Raw genomic sequence first — 14,245 nt, forward strand, 5'->3', positions numbered from 1 at the left:
GTTTATTTATTTTATTATGGAAAGCGAATAATATATATGTATATTATTTTTTCCTTTAGGGGATTTTCGACTTTTTATCCAAGCTCTTCGATTTGTCGAGCACTCCTTTTACCTCGATTTTTGAAAATCCACCATCTTTCACGAAATGCTTCACGGAGTAATTCGAGAATTTTATATTCAGTTCGCCGGTTTCTATTTACTTTAAACCTGCAGGTAGCTTACCTAAAAAGGAATTGTATGAAAAACTTCGTTCACGCTCCTTGTCCGATCCTTTGTTACTTTATATTTTATTTTATTTATCGTTAATGATCGTTTCGCAAAAATTGTTGAAATTTTTCTTTTGTAATAGAGAGAATTTAATGTACTTGCATTCTTTGTGCGAGAAATGATTCGTCAGAGGGCATAGTTGTGCTTGGAGACGGTCGTTTCAATGCAAAAATTAATTATGAAATTGTATCTTGAAGAAAAAATTTTTTCCAAGTGGACGGAATTGTTGACGGAACTCGTTTCACCGTGCAAGAGATTATAAACAATTATAGGTACAAAGGAATAGTTCGTAATAAACGTGGACGTGGAAGAAAAGAATTATTATTGGAACAGAGTAGGATATTTAATTTCTTTCTCATAAAACACAATATTAAACAAATTGATATTTTCTTTTCTTTATTAAATCGTGTAATTTCGAATTAATTTCTTGCTAAACAAACATATCGTTTTCTACGTAGAATCGATAGAATCCTTTCTACCATTATTATCTCTTGTTTGTACACTTGGCAGATATTTGAGATATTGGAAGTTTTTCGCTTACTTTGGACGATCGCTCGATATCGCCACGTCAATTTCTTCTCTTTGCGGAATCACCGTTTACTCATTATTACCTTTAAATTTAGAAACTGAGAGATCTAGTCATGTATTAATTGTTATTCGATTTCTATCGTACGATTTATCTTACGATACGAAATAATTTTATCCGAAAACGAAACCTATGTTACGAATTATTGTCAAGAATCGTCGAAATTTTATCAATGGTGTTTAATTGATTATACGAAGAAAACGCGTATTACGTCTACGACTTATCGCTTTTATAAGTACCGTGGAACTTATTTTTAAACTGATATTAATTATAAAAAGTAAATGCACTGGCCGGTTGAACGAATATCGATTATAGTAATGGTAAATAGAGAAATATAGTATAAATAGACAAGGAACGTGGAAAAGCGATTAACGTATCGTGCTTTGAGTTTCGATAGATTATTTTGCAGTCTCGTTATTTATGGAAATTGTAATTTTCGTTGTATAAATTCTTTCGAGCGCAAGTATTTTGCACTTCAATTTCTTTATAATGCAATGTATGTATATTTTATATAATTACTATGTCATTTATACATTTTTAACAAATTTCGTCCAAAATACTTTTTTGAGGCTGGTACGCCGATGTATTTGTTAGTTGAGGCAGTTGTTTTTGTGTTATACGTGCATCGCAGTATTTTAATTATATCGGCTTAATTTGCGACACTGCAAGACCTATAATTCTCTGTGAACAACTGACGATTAATAATTTTCACTTCACATAACATTCATTGTTACATATTATAATAGGATCGACGTAATTCATCTTGGTTTGCGGAAAGAGCAAGCAAACATTGAAACTCCAATGAATACCGAGTTTCTCGAGAACCAGAAACTTCTAAGTTTGACGAGGATAAAATTTCTATTACCATTTTAGTGGATTTGAAATAAAAACGGATAAATATTTTACTGACTCGTGCATCTATGCCTTTTAGACAATATCGTCTTTCTGCGATAAAAATAATAAATTTCATAAACTCGTTTATTTCGAATATCATTATTAGTAGTGTTTAGAATCAAAACTAGAATTAGATACAAAATTATAAAGCATTACCAATATTCGGAATCAAAATTAGAATTAGACACGAGATTATAAAGTACCGGTATTGTTTGCAATCAAAACTAAAATCAGATATAATGTTATAAATGAAACGATACAGTTTTATATTTTTACGTATTTATCTCTATACCGAATGATTTTCGTATTAATTACAACGTTAATAGCGATAGTAAATAAAATATAGAATAGTATCCTATAATGGTAAACAAAGTATAAATTTCTATACTTTCATAACATGTATATATATTATTTATCTGTGTGCTTTGCTTTACGAGATTACTTTATTTCTACAGATTGCTCTTACATTATGAATAGACAATTAATTAGTAATGCAGAACAGTAATTTTGAACAGAAATTACATACTCTTACTTCTTTCTCATCAATCGTGAAATTTAAATCTTGCGGGAATTCGTATTCAAAATTGCGAGGAAAATGATTGGCGCCAATCGTTAGTTCCATCCTATACCAAGGGCGGCGCTGAAGTCAATCTGCTCACCGAAGAGAAGCGTCACATTTCGCGCGCGTTGTGATGCCGTCATATTTTTGCGATTTTTTAGCGTAAAGTATTCTTTTCGTGTGTTCATTGTGCCTTCAGTGGTTTATAAGAGGATCCATCTTCAACATGTATCACGATACCATCGGTACATCATTTATTTATCTTTTAATTTAGTGTCCCATGTCAGCTTGGATATCAGACGCAATAACGTTTCATAGCTCTTACAATTTGAAAAATGATGTGTTGTAATTGCTACGATAATAAATTACAACTGGCAATTACGTCAGAGATTCATAAGTGTCTGTCAGTTTGTTAATAATAATGAGGTAATAAGCCACATTAACGTGTTTGTTAATTTGTCAAATGGCAAATGTGTTACGCCGCGCAACACATCTGCATTCCATTCCGCGCGGCGTGACAGCCAACGGTCTACGTGCCGTCCTTCGAACCCTCCACAGGCCTAAGGACCCACCATAAAGTCGAAATTCTAACTGCATTGTTCGCACACATGGTTTAAGTGAATCTGTTTGCCAAAAAGGACTTTCTAATTCCAGAACTGTTTTCAGCTAGTTTTTTAGAAGGGTCCTTGGGTTTATTATGTGCTCTTAAGAATTACGAAGAAAGCGGAGATATATCTAACGAAAAATCTGAGTTTCCCTGTAAACAATGTCGCCTAGGACCCAAGTTGGTAGGAGGTTTCTTCCTCCTCTCTTCCTTCCTAACATTGGTCCCAACCAATCGACATCGCGGATTATTGCCCTCACTTTACTAACTGAAAATGTAAGCAACGAATCCGCGTTCTTCGTTCAAAGGGCACACCCATACCAAGCTTTCCTCCGTATTCACATTAGAATAAGCTTCAGAGTTTGATCGTCTCTCACGGTGTATAGAGTTCCCATGATCCCTATAACTCTCACCGTTCCTGTATCTTTCTGAGTTCCTTCATCATTTCTCAAGGTGCCTACACGGCCTAGAGTCTTCTAAGGCTCTCACTTATCCAGAACTCCGACAGTTCCTATAACTCTCAAAGGCCTAGAGCGCCTAAAGCTCTCCTTCTCTCATCCAAGGCTAACCCTTCTCTCGTTATCTGTATCTTAATCAACGGCGTTACTACTTTGTGTGATTGTATAAAGTGTTGGAAATATACATTATTATAACTCTGACTCCCAGTGTTATACCGCATTAACCACCCCGATTATCCTAACCGAAATACGGGGATCGAACTATTCGTGGTGTCGATTATTCTAATCGTAACGGGAATTTACGACTCCCGTTGACGCGTATTCTAACGATCGCGTCTCCCCGCGATAGCTCGAAAATACAAAATGTATATAGAAATTTTGAAATATTTTCTATAGTAATACAAACACGTTCATTTTTCAATACGTGTTACCACTACTCCGTGTATACGTTTATATATTCGTATATACGATTTTTAAAGTAAGTTAACCTCAATCACTAAAATGTTCGTTTATGAGAGAGAATTTATTTTAATTGTAATCATAGTTTCTTTAATTCAATCTGAAATTTATAATTAGAGGTTAATAATTGTCACAGGCATATTGTTTCGTGTTACAAATTGAGAAGCTCGAAGGACAATAGTGCAAGCGGCGAATAATTTGTGAGAATTATTGGTAAGTTACGTTTTAATAGAAATCAGTACGCTTATAGATGTTAATTTTCTAACCCTATGTCGAACTAAACTTGAAAAAATATATATTTTCTGCAAATGTCACGTAATTTCTATTTAGATTTTCATATTACTCGATATAATCATAACAATCGCGTGTCTCGTTACGGCGTTAACGAAATTCGGAAACATTTCGATACGATATGAATATGAAAGTTTTTCATGGTCCTGTTCAAATACTTTCACGAATAGACACAGAAAAATTACTGCGTAGCAAATTTTCTGTTATCAGATCGTAGGTTGACATATTGTTACTTCGTTAAAAGAATCGTGTATTTCCACGTACTTTCGTGATTCGATATATGTTAATTATTTCATCTCCATCTTCTGCTGAAGGATAATTTACAGAATTTTAATTATTAACAATTTTGTTTATTTATTTTATATTTGAACGAGCCTTAATAGAGTACCCTTTGATATACAAAATAACGAAAGTAGAGGGAAGATTAATATTAACATATATATAGAGATAGAAGCATAAAAATAAATTAAAGTAAAATTGCTAAAATTTGTAAAACAATACATTTACGATGCATTTTCATGTACGTTGGTGAGTCGATGTATGCTAATACAATACTACAGCCAATCATACAACCCCCTTACGATAATTCTGCGTCGATGAACAGGACACGTAACATCGATGGAAAGATCGATGAGCAACGGGACGCGTGATCGACGAATCGTTGTTGGGTTGAACATCAAACTGCATCGGGTACCACTGTCTACAGGTATACGTGTGGCACTCAGGGATCATCGCGACGAGGAGACGCTCGCTGGCGTACGTTGGTATTGGTTGGTATCGGTGCGACACAGGGGCCAAGGGTTCTAAGGGGGTTGATGCGTCGGCGTGTTGCGCCGTAGCTTTTGCCGCGGCGCCCGGCAGTCCGTAGGCGAAGTCCTAACGAGTAGCCGGCGAGCGAGCCGTTTCTCCAAAAAACTTCCCTTCAATTACATTGCGCTGAGATTTCCGTGTCCATCTTTCGAATTTTCGGCTCCTCGACCCGCGTGCCTTCTTTACTCGTCGCGTTTTCGCCGTTCGTTTTATGCTTCCCTCGTAAACTCGCCGTAGGCTGTTTCGTTCAAACTGTTTGATCCTTGATAAGTTTGGATAAGTTTGAAGTAAGAGATCGAACACGTTGATCGATAGTGAGATTAACTTTCTATTTTACGAAATACGTACGATCGATTTATGGGTCGAGGAAGGTATTCACCAAGTGCGAACAGTGTTTGTATCGACGAATATGGAAAATTTTGATGATATGTGACGAGATTCTGTCGATCGTGCGGCAAAAAGTAAATGAGCCGATTTTCGACCGACGAGTCGTAGGACGGATGTACCTTGGTGGAATGTATCAGTGAGGAACGATAGGTGTTGTGATTTGGAAGAGTGTACAAAATTCACGATTCGTGATTCTCGAGACTAGTGATCGAATCAAACTCCTCGAAAGGATCTCGTATGCGTGTAAGTTGAGTCGAAGTTCGAAACGTAATTCAAATTCTGTAAGAAGTAAAAGGAAAGAACGTAATTGTATTTAATTATGTCATCGAATGATTCCTTCGAAAGAACGTCGAACGTTCTCGCAAATTGTTTTTGAGATGTTTCAAACTCGTTTCATTCGCCCAGGACTTTCGTTAAATCGAAGAATTAAGAAATTCCCAGTCGATTTGCTTTTCATCGCGGTCATTCGCGTGATCTCCTGTCGGATTTTAACTGTTCGCAATTAAAACACTCGCGATACATGAATGAGAATGATACTTTTAAAGGTAGAAATACAGTGGCTGATTAAAGTATTTGAATTATCATAGAAAACTTTTTACGATTACATTGTGTGTGTTATGCGAGACAGTTTTGAAATTCCATTAACGCCGTAGAATTACAATTACATTTGATAAGGAATTACATTTCCTATTTACATAGAAACTAAGTAAGTGTTCGCTTTCGTTATGTATTCAAAAATGACAATTTTCAGTACAAAGTTTGTAACAAAAGATGTATCAAAATATTGCTATATAATTTATTTGAATAAAATTTTATAAAGTTTTGTATTTGTACGCGCAACACGTTCGTCAAAATTTGCTACGTTAAGAGTTCGAATACTTTCGTGAGTCATTGTACTTGTAAACCAAAATTCTCAAAATCTGTACCCACACCGTTATACGAATCATCGTGGATGGTTTAGCGAGACGATTCGAAGATGACGAGCTCGATAATGGACGTCGATTATAAACTTTGGTCCGTGGAAAACTGGGCCACATCCAGTCCAGCTTTCCGTTATCTCCTGATTCGTGGATCGTGCACGAGCAAAATAGAAAGGCAATATAGTGGATGAAAAAAAGCGCGTTGGGAAGAATGGGGTAACCGAGGGAAAATAAAGGAGCGAAGGGTGGGAGGAGGTTGCACGGAGAAAGAGAGCGAACCCGGAAAACCGGGAAACACCGAACAATACCAATTGCGACAAATTACACGTTGCTTTATCCGGTAACGCCGGCCCGCGATTAAAAGGGAACACAGAACGACGTGGCATCGAATACTACGAACCGTGATTCACCCCATTTTCTTTCCCTTTCTTCTTTTCTTTTATTTTACTTTCTATCTTTTTCATTTTCTTTGTTTCCCCGTTTTTGTTTTCTTCGTTCGTCATTTTTGATCAATCGAACGAAGGGGAAATTGCCGCTCCACCGAATGTTATTGAGGTTTCCCTATGAAAATTTAATCAGTGCGTTTTTTCAAAGCTCGTTCGTTTCCCCTTTTTGTTTTTACTTCTTTTCTTTTATCGTGCTCTCCGTTGTTTTCGTTTTCTTTCTTTCGGGCTTGTTTGATTCGTTCCACTTTCGATCTATTCAACAAAGGGGAAATTGTCATTCGACTAAAAGTTATCGAGATTCTCCCATGGAAATTCAATTAAAGCACTGTTTAGAGTAGGTACCGATCATTGTATTTCCTTTTCCGCTATGTTTCCCCGTACTTTTCCTCTTTTCTTTGTATGTTTCTTCGTTGCTTGTTTCTCCGTTTGTGATTTTTGATTTCTGCTCGATGAAAGAGAAACTGCGCCAGCCGACTAAGCATTATTGGATTTTTCCTATGGAAGTTTAATTAACGCGTGGTTTACACTTTACATGTTGGCTTCGCCGTTTTGATGGCCGAAGCAAATTAGATTGGTACGGAATCAAACGAAGTTGAGATACGTGATTCGAATGGTGTGCTTTGACTACACAACATTTTGTATCTAGACGATCCACGTGTCTTTGATTTGTTGAGAAGAATCGAGAAGGAGAAAGTTTTGCTTAAAATTAACGTCTCGTTTGTCCATATGGTAATATCCATCGAATATTGTTTTCTGTTATATCTTTATTGTTATTTCCTTCGCAGGATTACAATGTCCCGCTTTCATACACGTATCACATACGATATTCGATACAGTGTAACAAAATATTGCTTTCTGTTTGATAACGAATATCATTAAAATTTTCATCGAACTGTTAATCCAAGGATTTAGAGATTCGATCGAGTATCACTTTCTACTAATTGTGAGAACGAACTTTGCGCTTCGTACTGAAACAGTCGAGCATTGCACGGTTATATTTTAACGGGTTCCGTTACGAGACATTCGCTTGAAATATCGCAGCTATCTCGCATCGGAAGAATATCTTCGCTTTCGAGACAAAATGCCGAGACTTTGTTACTTCCGGAATATTCTTGTTTAATTCTGCTGCGTTGTTTGTGTATTTTTTTAACGATTACAGAGTATCTAACGTTTCAACAAAATGTGCAAAAATTCTTACTAGCGTGCACAATTTCTAGACATTGTATACATCCTTTTCTCTTGCTAAAATAAAATAATAATTGAAATATAGAAATTTGAAATATAAATAAATCCAAGTTTCTTTACCGGAGATCACTTTCCATTATAGAAAGCTTTCACTATGCGAAAGCGAGAAAAATCGGATTTCATATTTACTTTCCTTCGTATCTTCCTATTTTCCATTTCTGTTGATAGGAACATTTCGAACACCTGTGATTGCAACGTATACTAATTTTTTTTCCATTGGTTCTTACTTCCAAACACGAGGTATCGTTTTTATCGGAATACTTCGCCGGAAATGTGATTCTTTTCTACTATACAACTATCGACCGTCAATTTTAATTCAACTATATTTCGACGATATTTGATTTCGTGTTTTCGTTCTTTCAACATCCTATTTTACGTTAAATCCTTCTCAAATAAGATACAATTTTTTAATAAGAAATTATTTTTCTAAATTGTATCGGAATACTTCTTATCTGTTACTCCTTTGTTCTATTCATTTGCATTGATTTTGGTCAATTTTAACTGTACGTAGGAACGATCAGGAATATCAATGATTTCTGATCGATATCGGTGGCAATCGGTTTAATCCCAGTGTATTCGATCCATTCGCAACGCGATATCGTTCCCAGCGTTACGGAGATCGTGTCGACACGTGTGCCGCGCACGTTTAGCCGTACTTGTAATCCGACAACGAAACTGGCGTTTCGCGAAATTTATATGATCCGCGGAAGATTTCTCCTAATCTCTCGGTGTTTCGGGCTTGTTTCGATATACACGCTATTTTCGTCGCGTGTATAATGTACAGTATGTAGTGTAGCATGGAAGGCGAAATGAATCGATGCTTCCTGCTTGAACAGCTTCAATGGCTCAATCATTGAAAGTGCAAGCATAGAAAGATATTTAATTCATTTCTCCATTTGTTGCATGGAATACATAGCCTGCAATGCCGTGTTTTCACAGTTTGATCTATTGTATAAATTCGACGCAAATAAAGATAAAGATGATGGTTGTAAATTAGGCGAAATATTAGGTTAAACTTTACTTTAACAGTTGAGAAGTTTGGAACGCAAAGAAACATTTTTGAATCGTTTCGCTGAATTTTTCAGTCGTGTTCTGTGCGATATAGATGACACGATGGTTTACAGTTTCTCTATGGTCTCGATCGAATAATTTAATAATCGAAAATATAAAGATACGTAAATTTATTTCTTTCTCCATTTATCGATCCTATTGTATATTTAATATTACTTCTGCTCAATTATAATCTAGATTATATAAGTTTGCTGTCTTACTAATATTCCTAAATTCTAAAAAATTTTATAAAACTTTGATCACATTCTTAGAAATATTCTTCGAGCAGATCGGATTACTGGTAATTGTATCTCAATAATTGTAAGCAATTGTATATACATACGTGCAACATTTATTTAATATAATCCATACTAATCCTATCGAATTATCATCTAAGACAGACTTGCTTATTATATATACAATATATGGCTTATACATATATTCTGAGAATCGTGTAAAGATTTAATGGGACTCAGGGAAATACGATGAAACGCGATCAGTCGCTTCCTATCCTGCATATATACGCGCATATATGTACATAGGATATGCATATCTATGTTTCAAGCATTTCTGGTTCTACGATTGTTCTTTCCATTCTCGTCACATTGGACTCGATTTATTCATACAACAGACGTGTAATCATTTTTCTGTTTTGCATTATTCTTATTCATATTTTCCTTCGACGTTCACCTACCTCGCCTACCTCCTAAATAGCTTTTCTTTTTCCCTCGATATCAGCCTATGAAAATTTCAAAGAATTAATTTTATTTTATTTCATTCATCCTGTATATTATTCCCACCACTAAACTTATTTTCCTATCCTATAATTATAATCTTGCTTAGAGAATCAATATATTGAGTTGGCAACTAAGTGGTTGCGCATTTTGTCAATACCACCTAATGACAAAATCCGCAACCACTTAGTTGCCAACCCTATAAGTATACTTTAATTACTGAAACATGAAAAATGTAAAGTATCGTATTTTTCTCCGTGGTCTTTGATTTTATTCGCACATCTCCCGAATATATCAACTATTTTCAAATTTTCTATTTTTTCCCATTCAAAACGCGATAAATCCTGTTGTACAGTTTCTACCTTTTTCGTTTCCTTCTTCCTTTTTTTACTAATTTACAAGATGGATACTATTCTTTAATGTTTCTTATCGTAGATAATAACATCATTATGAAATTTCTTAACCGTGTATTACATATGCGAAATTGTAAGTCACAAGTAGCCGGCGACGGGTGTGCTAACAAATCCAATCGCAGCCGGCGCGATAATTCGCGATCGAGTTAAGCGTAACCAAGTGCTACAGAACGTGATGTTTCCAGGTGTCGTCATCGCGTCATCGTGTTGGCCTTAACGAGGCGCAGTTAGCGTCGGCATCGTTAGGGAGCGTGGAACGCGAGTGGACTGGTGCTTCCAAATCCTCGAAATTATCGCCGCGATTCCTAGCACCCTTGGTGTATAGTGAGAACAGTGGTTCGTGTCCACCTGCTCTCGATAATTCGTCCTCGCATCTCGAAGAAGGGAGGCACGTGAACGATCGTGGGTACACGAACGTGCTTCCTTAAAGTGAACCTTAGGCGCGGATATGCGCCGTTAATGAAAGAATCTGGCGTGATTGCTCGCGGAGACGATCGGAGCGTCCTTTGGTGGCTAGAAGCCGCGAGAATAGCGAACCAAGCTAACGAAAAAGGGGCAAGGAGAAAGGAGGGAAGAAGAAATCGAGCAGAGAAGGGTGAGTGCATCGACCACAATAACAGAGTAGAAGGTAATTATTCGGAACAGGATACGATGAGAATATGATTCTCAGTAACGTTTTCCTATGAATATAACGGCCGTTCGGTTTTAGTTTTCAAGATACAGAGCGATTCATGTTCAATGTTACGTACTATATGCAATGGTATTGAACATAAATTGACTTATACGTTGAAAGGTATAAATCGGTGAAAAACTATACCTCTGTTCAGAATAATTACCCGCTAGGATAAACGAACGTAGATCTATGCTTTGGGTACATTTGTTAGCGGTTCCTCCGCGATTCGATAATGCTGATTTACATATTTGCCGATAATGCCGCGTATTTCGACGTACCGCGTTAGAGGTGTAATCACGCGTGTAATTCTTGTCCATACGTGCAACCAGCGACGCTTATAACGGTAAGGTATTACCGGAAATCCGTCTTAAATCTCTTGTAATTAAATCTTGAATGTAGCGAGCATCATCGCGCCACACAGGCCGATATCGATGTTTGCTTTTCTCGGGATAACAGGTCGGCTTTGTCGAAGCCTAAAATGTGCCTTCAGTTTTGAACATTGTGTACATTATCGGCACGATTCGCTGTTATTAAGTGGCGATGAATTATCCTTGCCAGATTAATAGAAGTTTATATGCAAATTTAATAGACTTCGTTCTTCTTATATCTTTTTACGAACGCATTTTTTAATTTTCCCGGAGAAAATAATTCAAACGTGAAAATATACCGTGTTACAGATATTTCTGTCAATTTTGTTTATAAAGCGTGAGATACTTTCAACGAGGAATTAAATTTCGCGTAACCGTATAATTTTATTACAATCGTATACACATCGGTAGGTGTAGACAAATATAGCAAGTAAAATCTGTTCATCCGAAGCTTGAAGTTTGGAATAAAAATCGATTTGCACATTGCTGTAGAACAGATTAATAGATATTCGATTTTATTTAGAAATAGCTAATAGCGTCCTGTGTATCGATACCTAGGAAGTACTAATGATATTAGCAATATAGCAAATGGACAGATTGTGTACTCTGTGGTCGTACAATTGTGTACTCTGTGTGCAGCCAATTGTTTTTCTCGCTACAATTCGAGGTCTTTGTGACCAGAAATACACAACGTTCGGATGAATACAATTGAAACTGTTTATTTCGAACGGTTCCTACGATATTTCGGATAATTGCTTTCCTCGTAACATATTGCACGCGCCTTTATTTCTCTTCGAGATTAATGGAGTCTATCGTTTTCTTTCTATCGCTATATCCAGATAAATATACTGCGTTTCACTATATTTTAATAACGCGGCTGTATTCGAAAGTACAGTTTATGAAAATCACGCGTTCGAAAATTAACTGTACTCGTTCAGTTCTTTATGATTTCGTGACACGTAGGTGGATAATTTCAAAATACTCGATTAGATGGAGAAAAATGACGCGTTCAAGGGTGAACTCGTAGCTTGGTATAGCCTTCTGAATGCATTAGCGCAAGAAAACGAGTACGTGTGTCGATGTGTACACGCGAACGGTTAGGAAAGCGGCTTAGCCTCTTCTAAGAAATGCCATAGCTGGTAAGGTGGAAATGGGTCAAGGAGTTTCTGCATAAGAAAGCTAATTCCACGGCTGTCGCCGGGCACGCCTCGTAAAAACATCCCACTTTTCAATGATAAATTATCCTTGACTGTAAATTTATTCTTCGGCGTTCTTCGATCGGCTCGTTCTTTTTTTTCCAAATTAGTTTACCGATTACGCACAGTTTACAGTGCACAGGTGCGACGTGTAATTCATTTTGTCGATGAAGTAGCGCGATTAACATAAATGGGTCCCATTTACGACTACGGTCATTTATTTTGGGCCCGATCGCAAACAAAAACACGCACGATGGAGGTTCGTTCGATGGAGATTTATGGCTCGCGAGTCACGTATTGTTCCCCTAATGCGAAAACGTACACTGGCTCCCAATTGATTTACCGAATATCGCTGCCAGCATTTCGGTCAACGGGGCTGTACACGCTCTGACGGTGTGCTGATACACGAGCGTAGTGTTTCTTAACCCCAGACAAATCACTATAACGTGGAGTGCGATAGACCGTGATAGGGAATGATCTCTTTCCTTAGCACTCGATGTGGCAGCGTTTAGTTTGCGCAGTCAGAAGTTTACCAGCTGATAATTGCTATTATTGGCACGAATCTCGGGTAATTGACGAAGGAAAAGTATAGTAAACGTTAAATATTCCTAATTTATGATATAATTATTTGGACGTTGTATAGTGTAGTATCGTGGACAGATCGCCTAAGAAATATCGGGTGAACCGTAAACAATGTCGCGAGAAAGCCTAAGTGCCGAAAGACTAAAAGGGTCTGGAAACTTCAATGAGCCCATCAATGTGTGGTCGGTCTTTCGGTCGAATAGTTACGCGGAAAAATGGCCTTGCGTGATCATAGTCGTTGACGTTTTTGGAACACGTACGTGCTGGGACTATGAGAAAAGGCAAAGGGATTAAGACGAATTAACAGGCAGTCGTTAGTTGAGAAGTCTGATTGTTTTCAGCCTTGTCGAGGAGGATGGTCCGCGTGAAAGAGAGCGATGGAGCGGTTGTAGCGAGAGTAGTGAGTGAAGAATGATGACTGCGTGTATATAGACTGACGGAGCATCATACTTGATTTTGTGTTGACGTGAACGATATTGAAACAAATCATACCGTTACCAAACTTACTAGCACTATATTTTTCCCACCATAGTATACACGTTAATTAGGAACAGGAGGTCCAGATCGACTGGAAATTATCAAGCGTTATCTATCATGCTCGAATACGATGAATCTATTCTTCTTCCATTAATTTTGAATTGGAAGAATTATATATAATTATCACATACACAATTTTTATAATGACGGAACAAACTGAATCCAGCGTTTTATTTGTGATTGCACAGTTGGCGATAAGTTTGCAACGCTACGTAATTTTCGGGGAGCAGTTTACTTGGCTGACGGTTGTGTTCTACGTCTCGAGGATATCGCTGCCATCGTAGATAACGCATAGCAATTGTGTATTCTCTAAGTAGATCAAGTAGACTAGAATTATATGTAGAGCGCTACAACACGATAGATGCACTTTGGTAGAAGTAGTAGATTTGTGTAGAGGCGAAAGCAGTTGCAAGGTGCGCAGGAAAGGGACCGAATACTTAATGCCACCGCTGTCGTTTCGAACAATTCGCGATAAGGTTACTTCGAAAGCTCTATAGCCATTGATTTTCTCCGGAAACTTTGTCTAATACGGCTAGAATGTTAGAGCATTTCGACGGTAAGCGTTTTGAGGCATTAGGTCTAGTATCGCTATTGTTTCCGACGTTATCCTGTTGCTGCGCACGGTTTCTAAAGGCTTTCATGGACGACGCATTCCTGAATATTGCATCGCTGCTTCGAATTTCAAATCGTGATAAATAAAGAACATTCTATGTTTTTACGACGAGAACGACTTGAAGTAAAAAACTTCGAATGTTTTCTCATTTGT

At 37.2% G+C, this 14,245-nt stretch overlaps 1 protein-coding gene across 1 annotated transcript in view; it reads left to right on the top strand.

Annotated features, from left to right (window-relative positions):
• The first annotated feature begins 4,963 nt into the window (after nt 1-4,963).
• LOC100647228 (peroxidasin) overlaps nt 4,964-14,245 on the top strand; it is a 347,948-nt gene continuing 338,666 nt past the window's right edge. Inside the window, exons 1-2 of the mRNA XM_012313323.3 lie at nt 4,964-5,558; nt 10,309-10,718. The gene's annotated coding sequence lies outside the window, so the exon portion shown is untranslated. The remainder of the gene's footprint in view (nt 5,559-10,308; nt 10,719-14,245) is intronic.

Source organism: Bombus terrestris, chromosome 11, assembly GCF_910591885.1.
Source record: "Bombus terrestris chromosome 11, iyBomTerr1.2, whole genome shotgun sequence".
Classification (NCBI taxonomy): domain Eukaryota; kingdom Metazoa; phylum Arthropoda; class Insecta; order Hymenoptera; family Apidae; genus Bombus; species Bombus terrestris.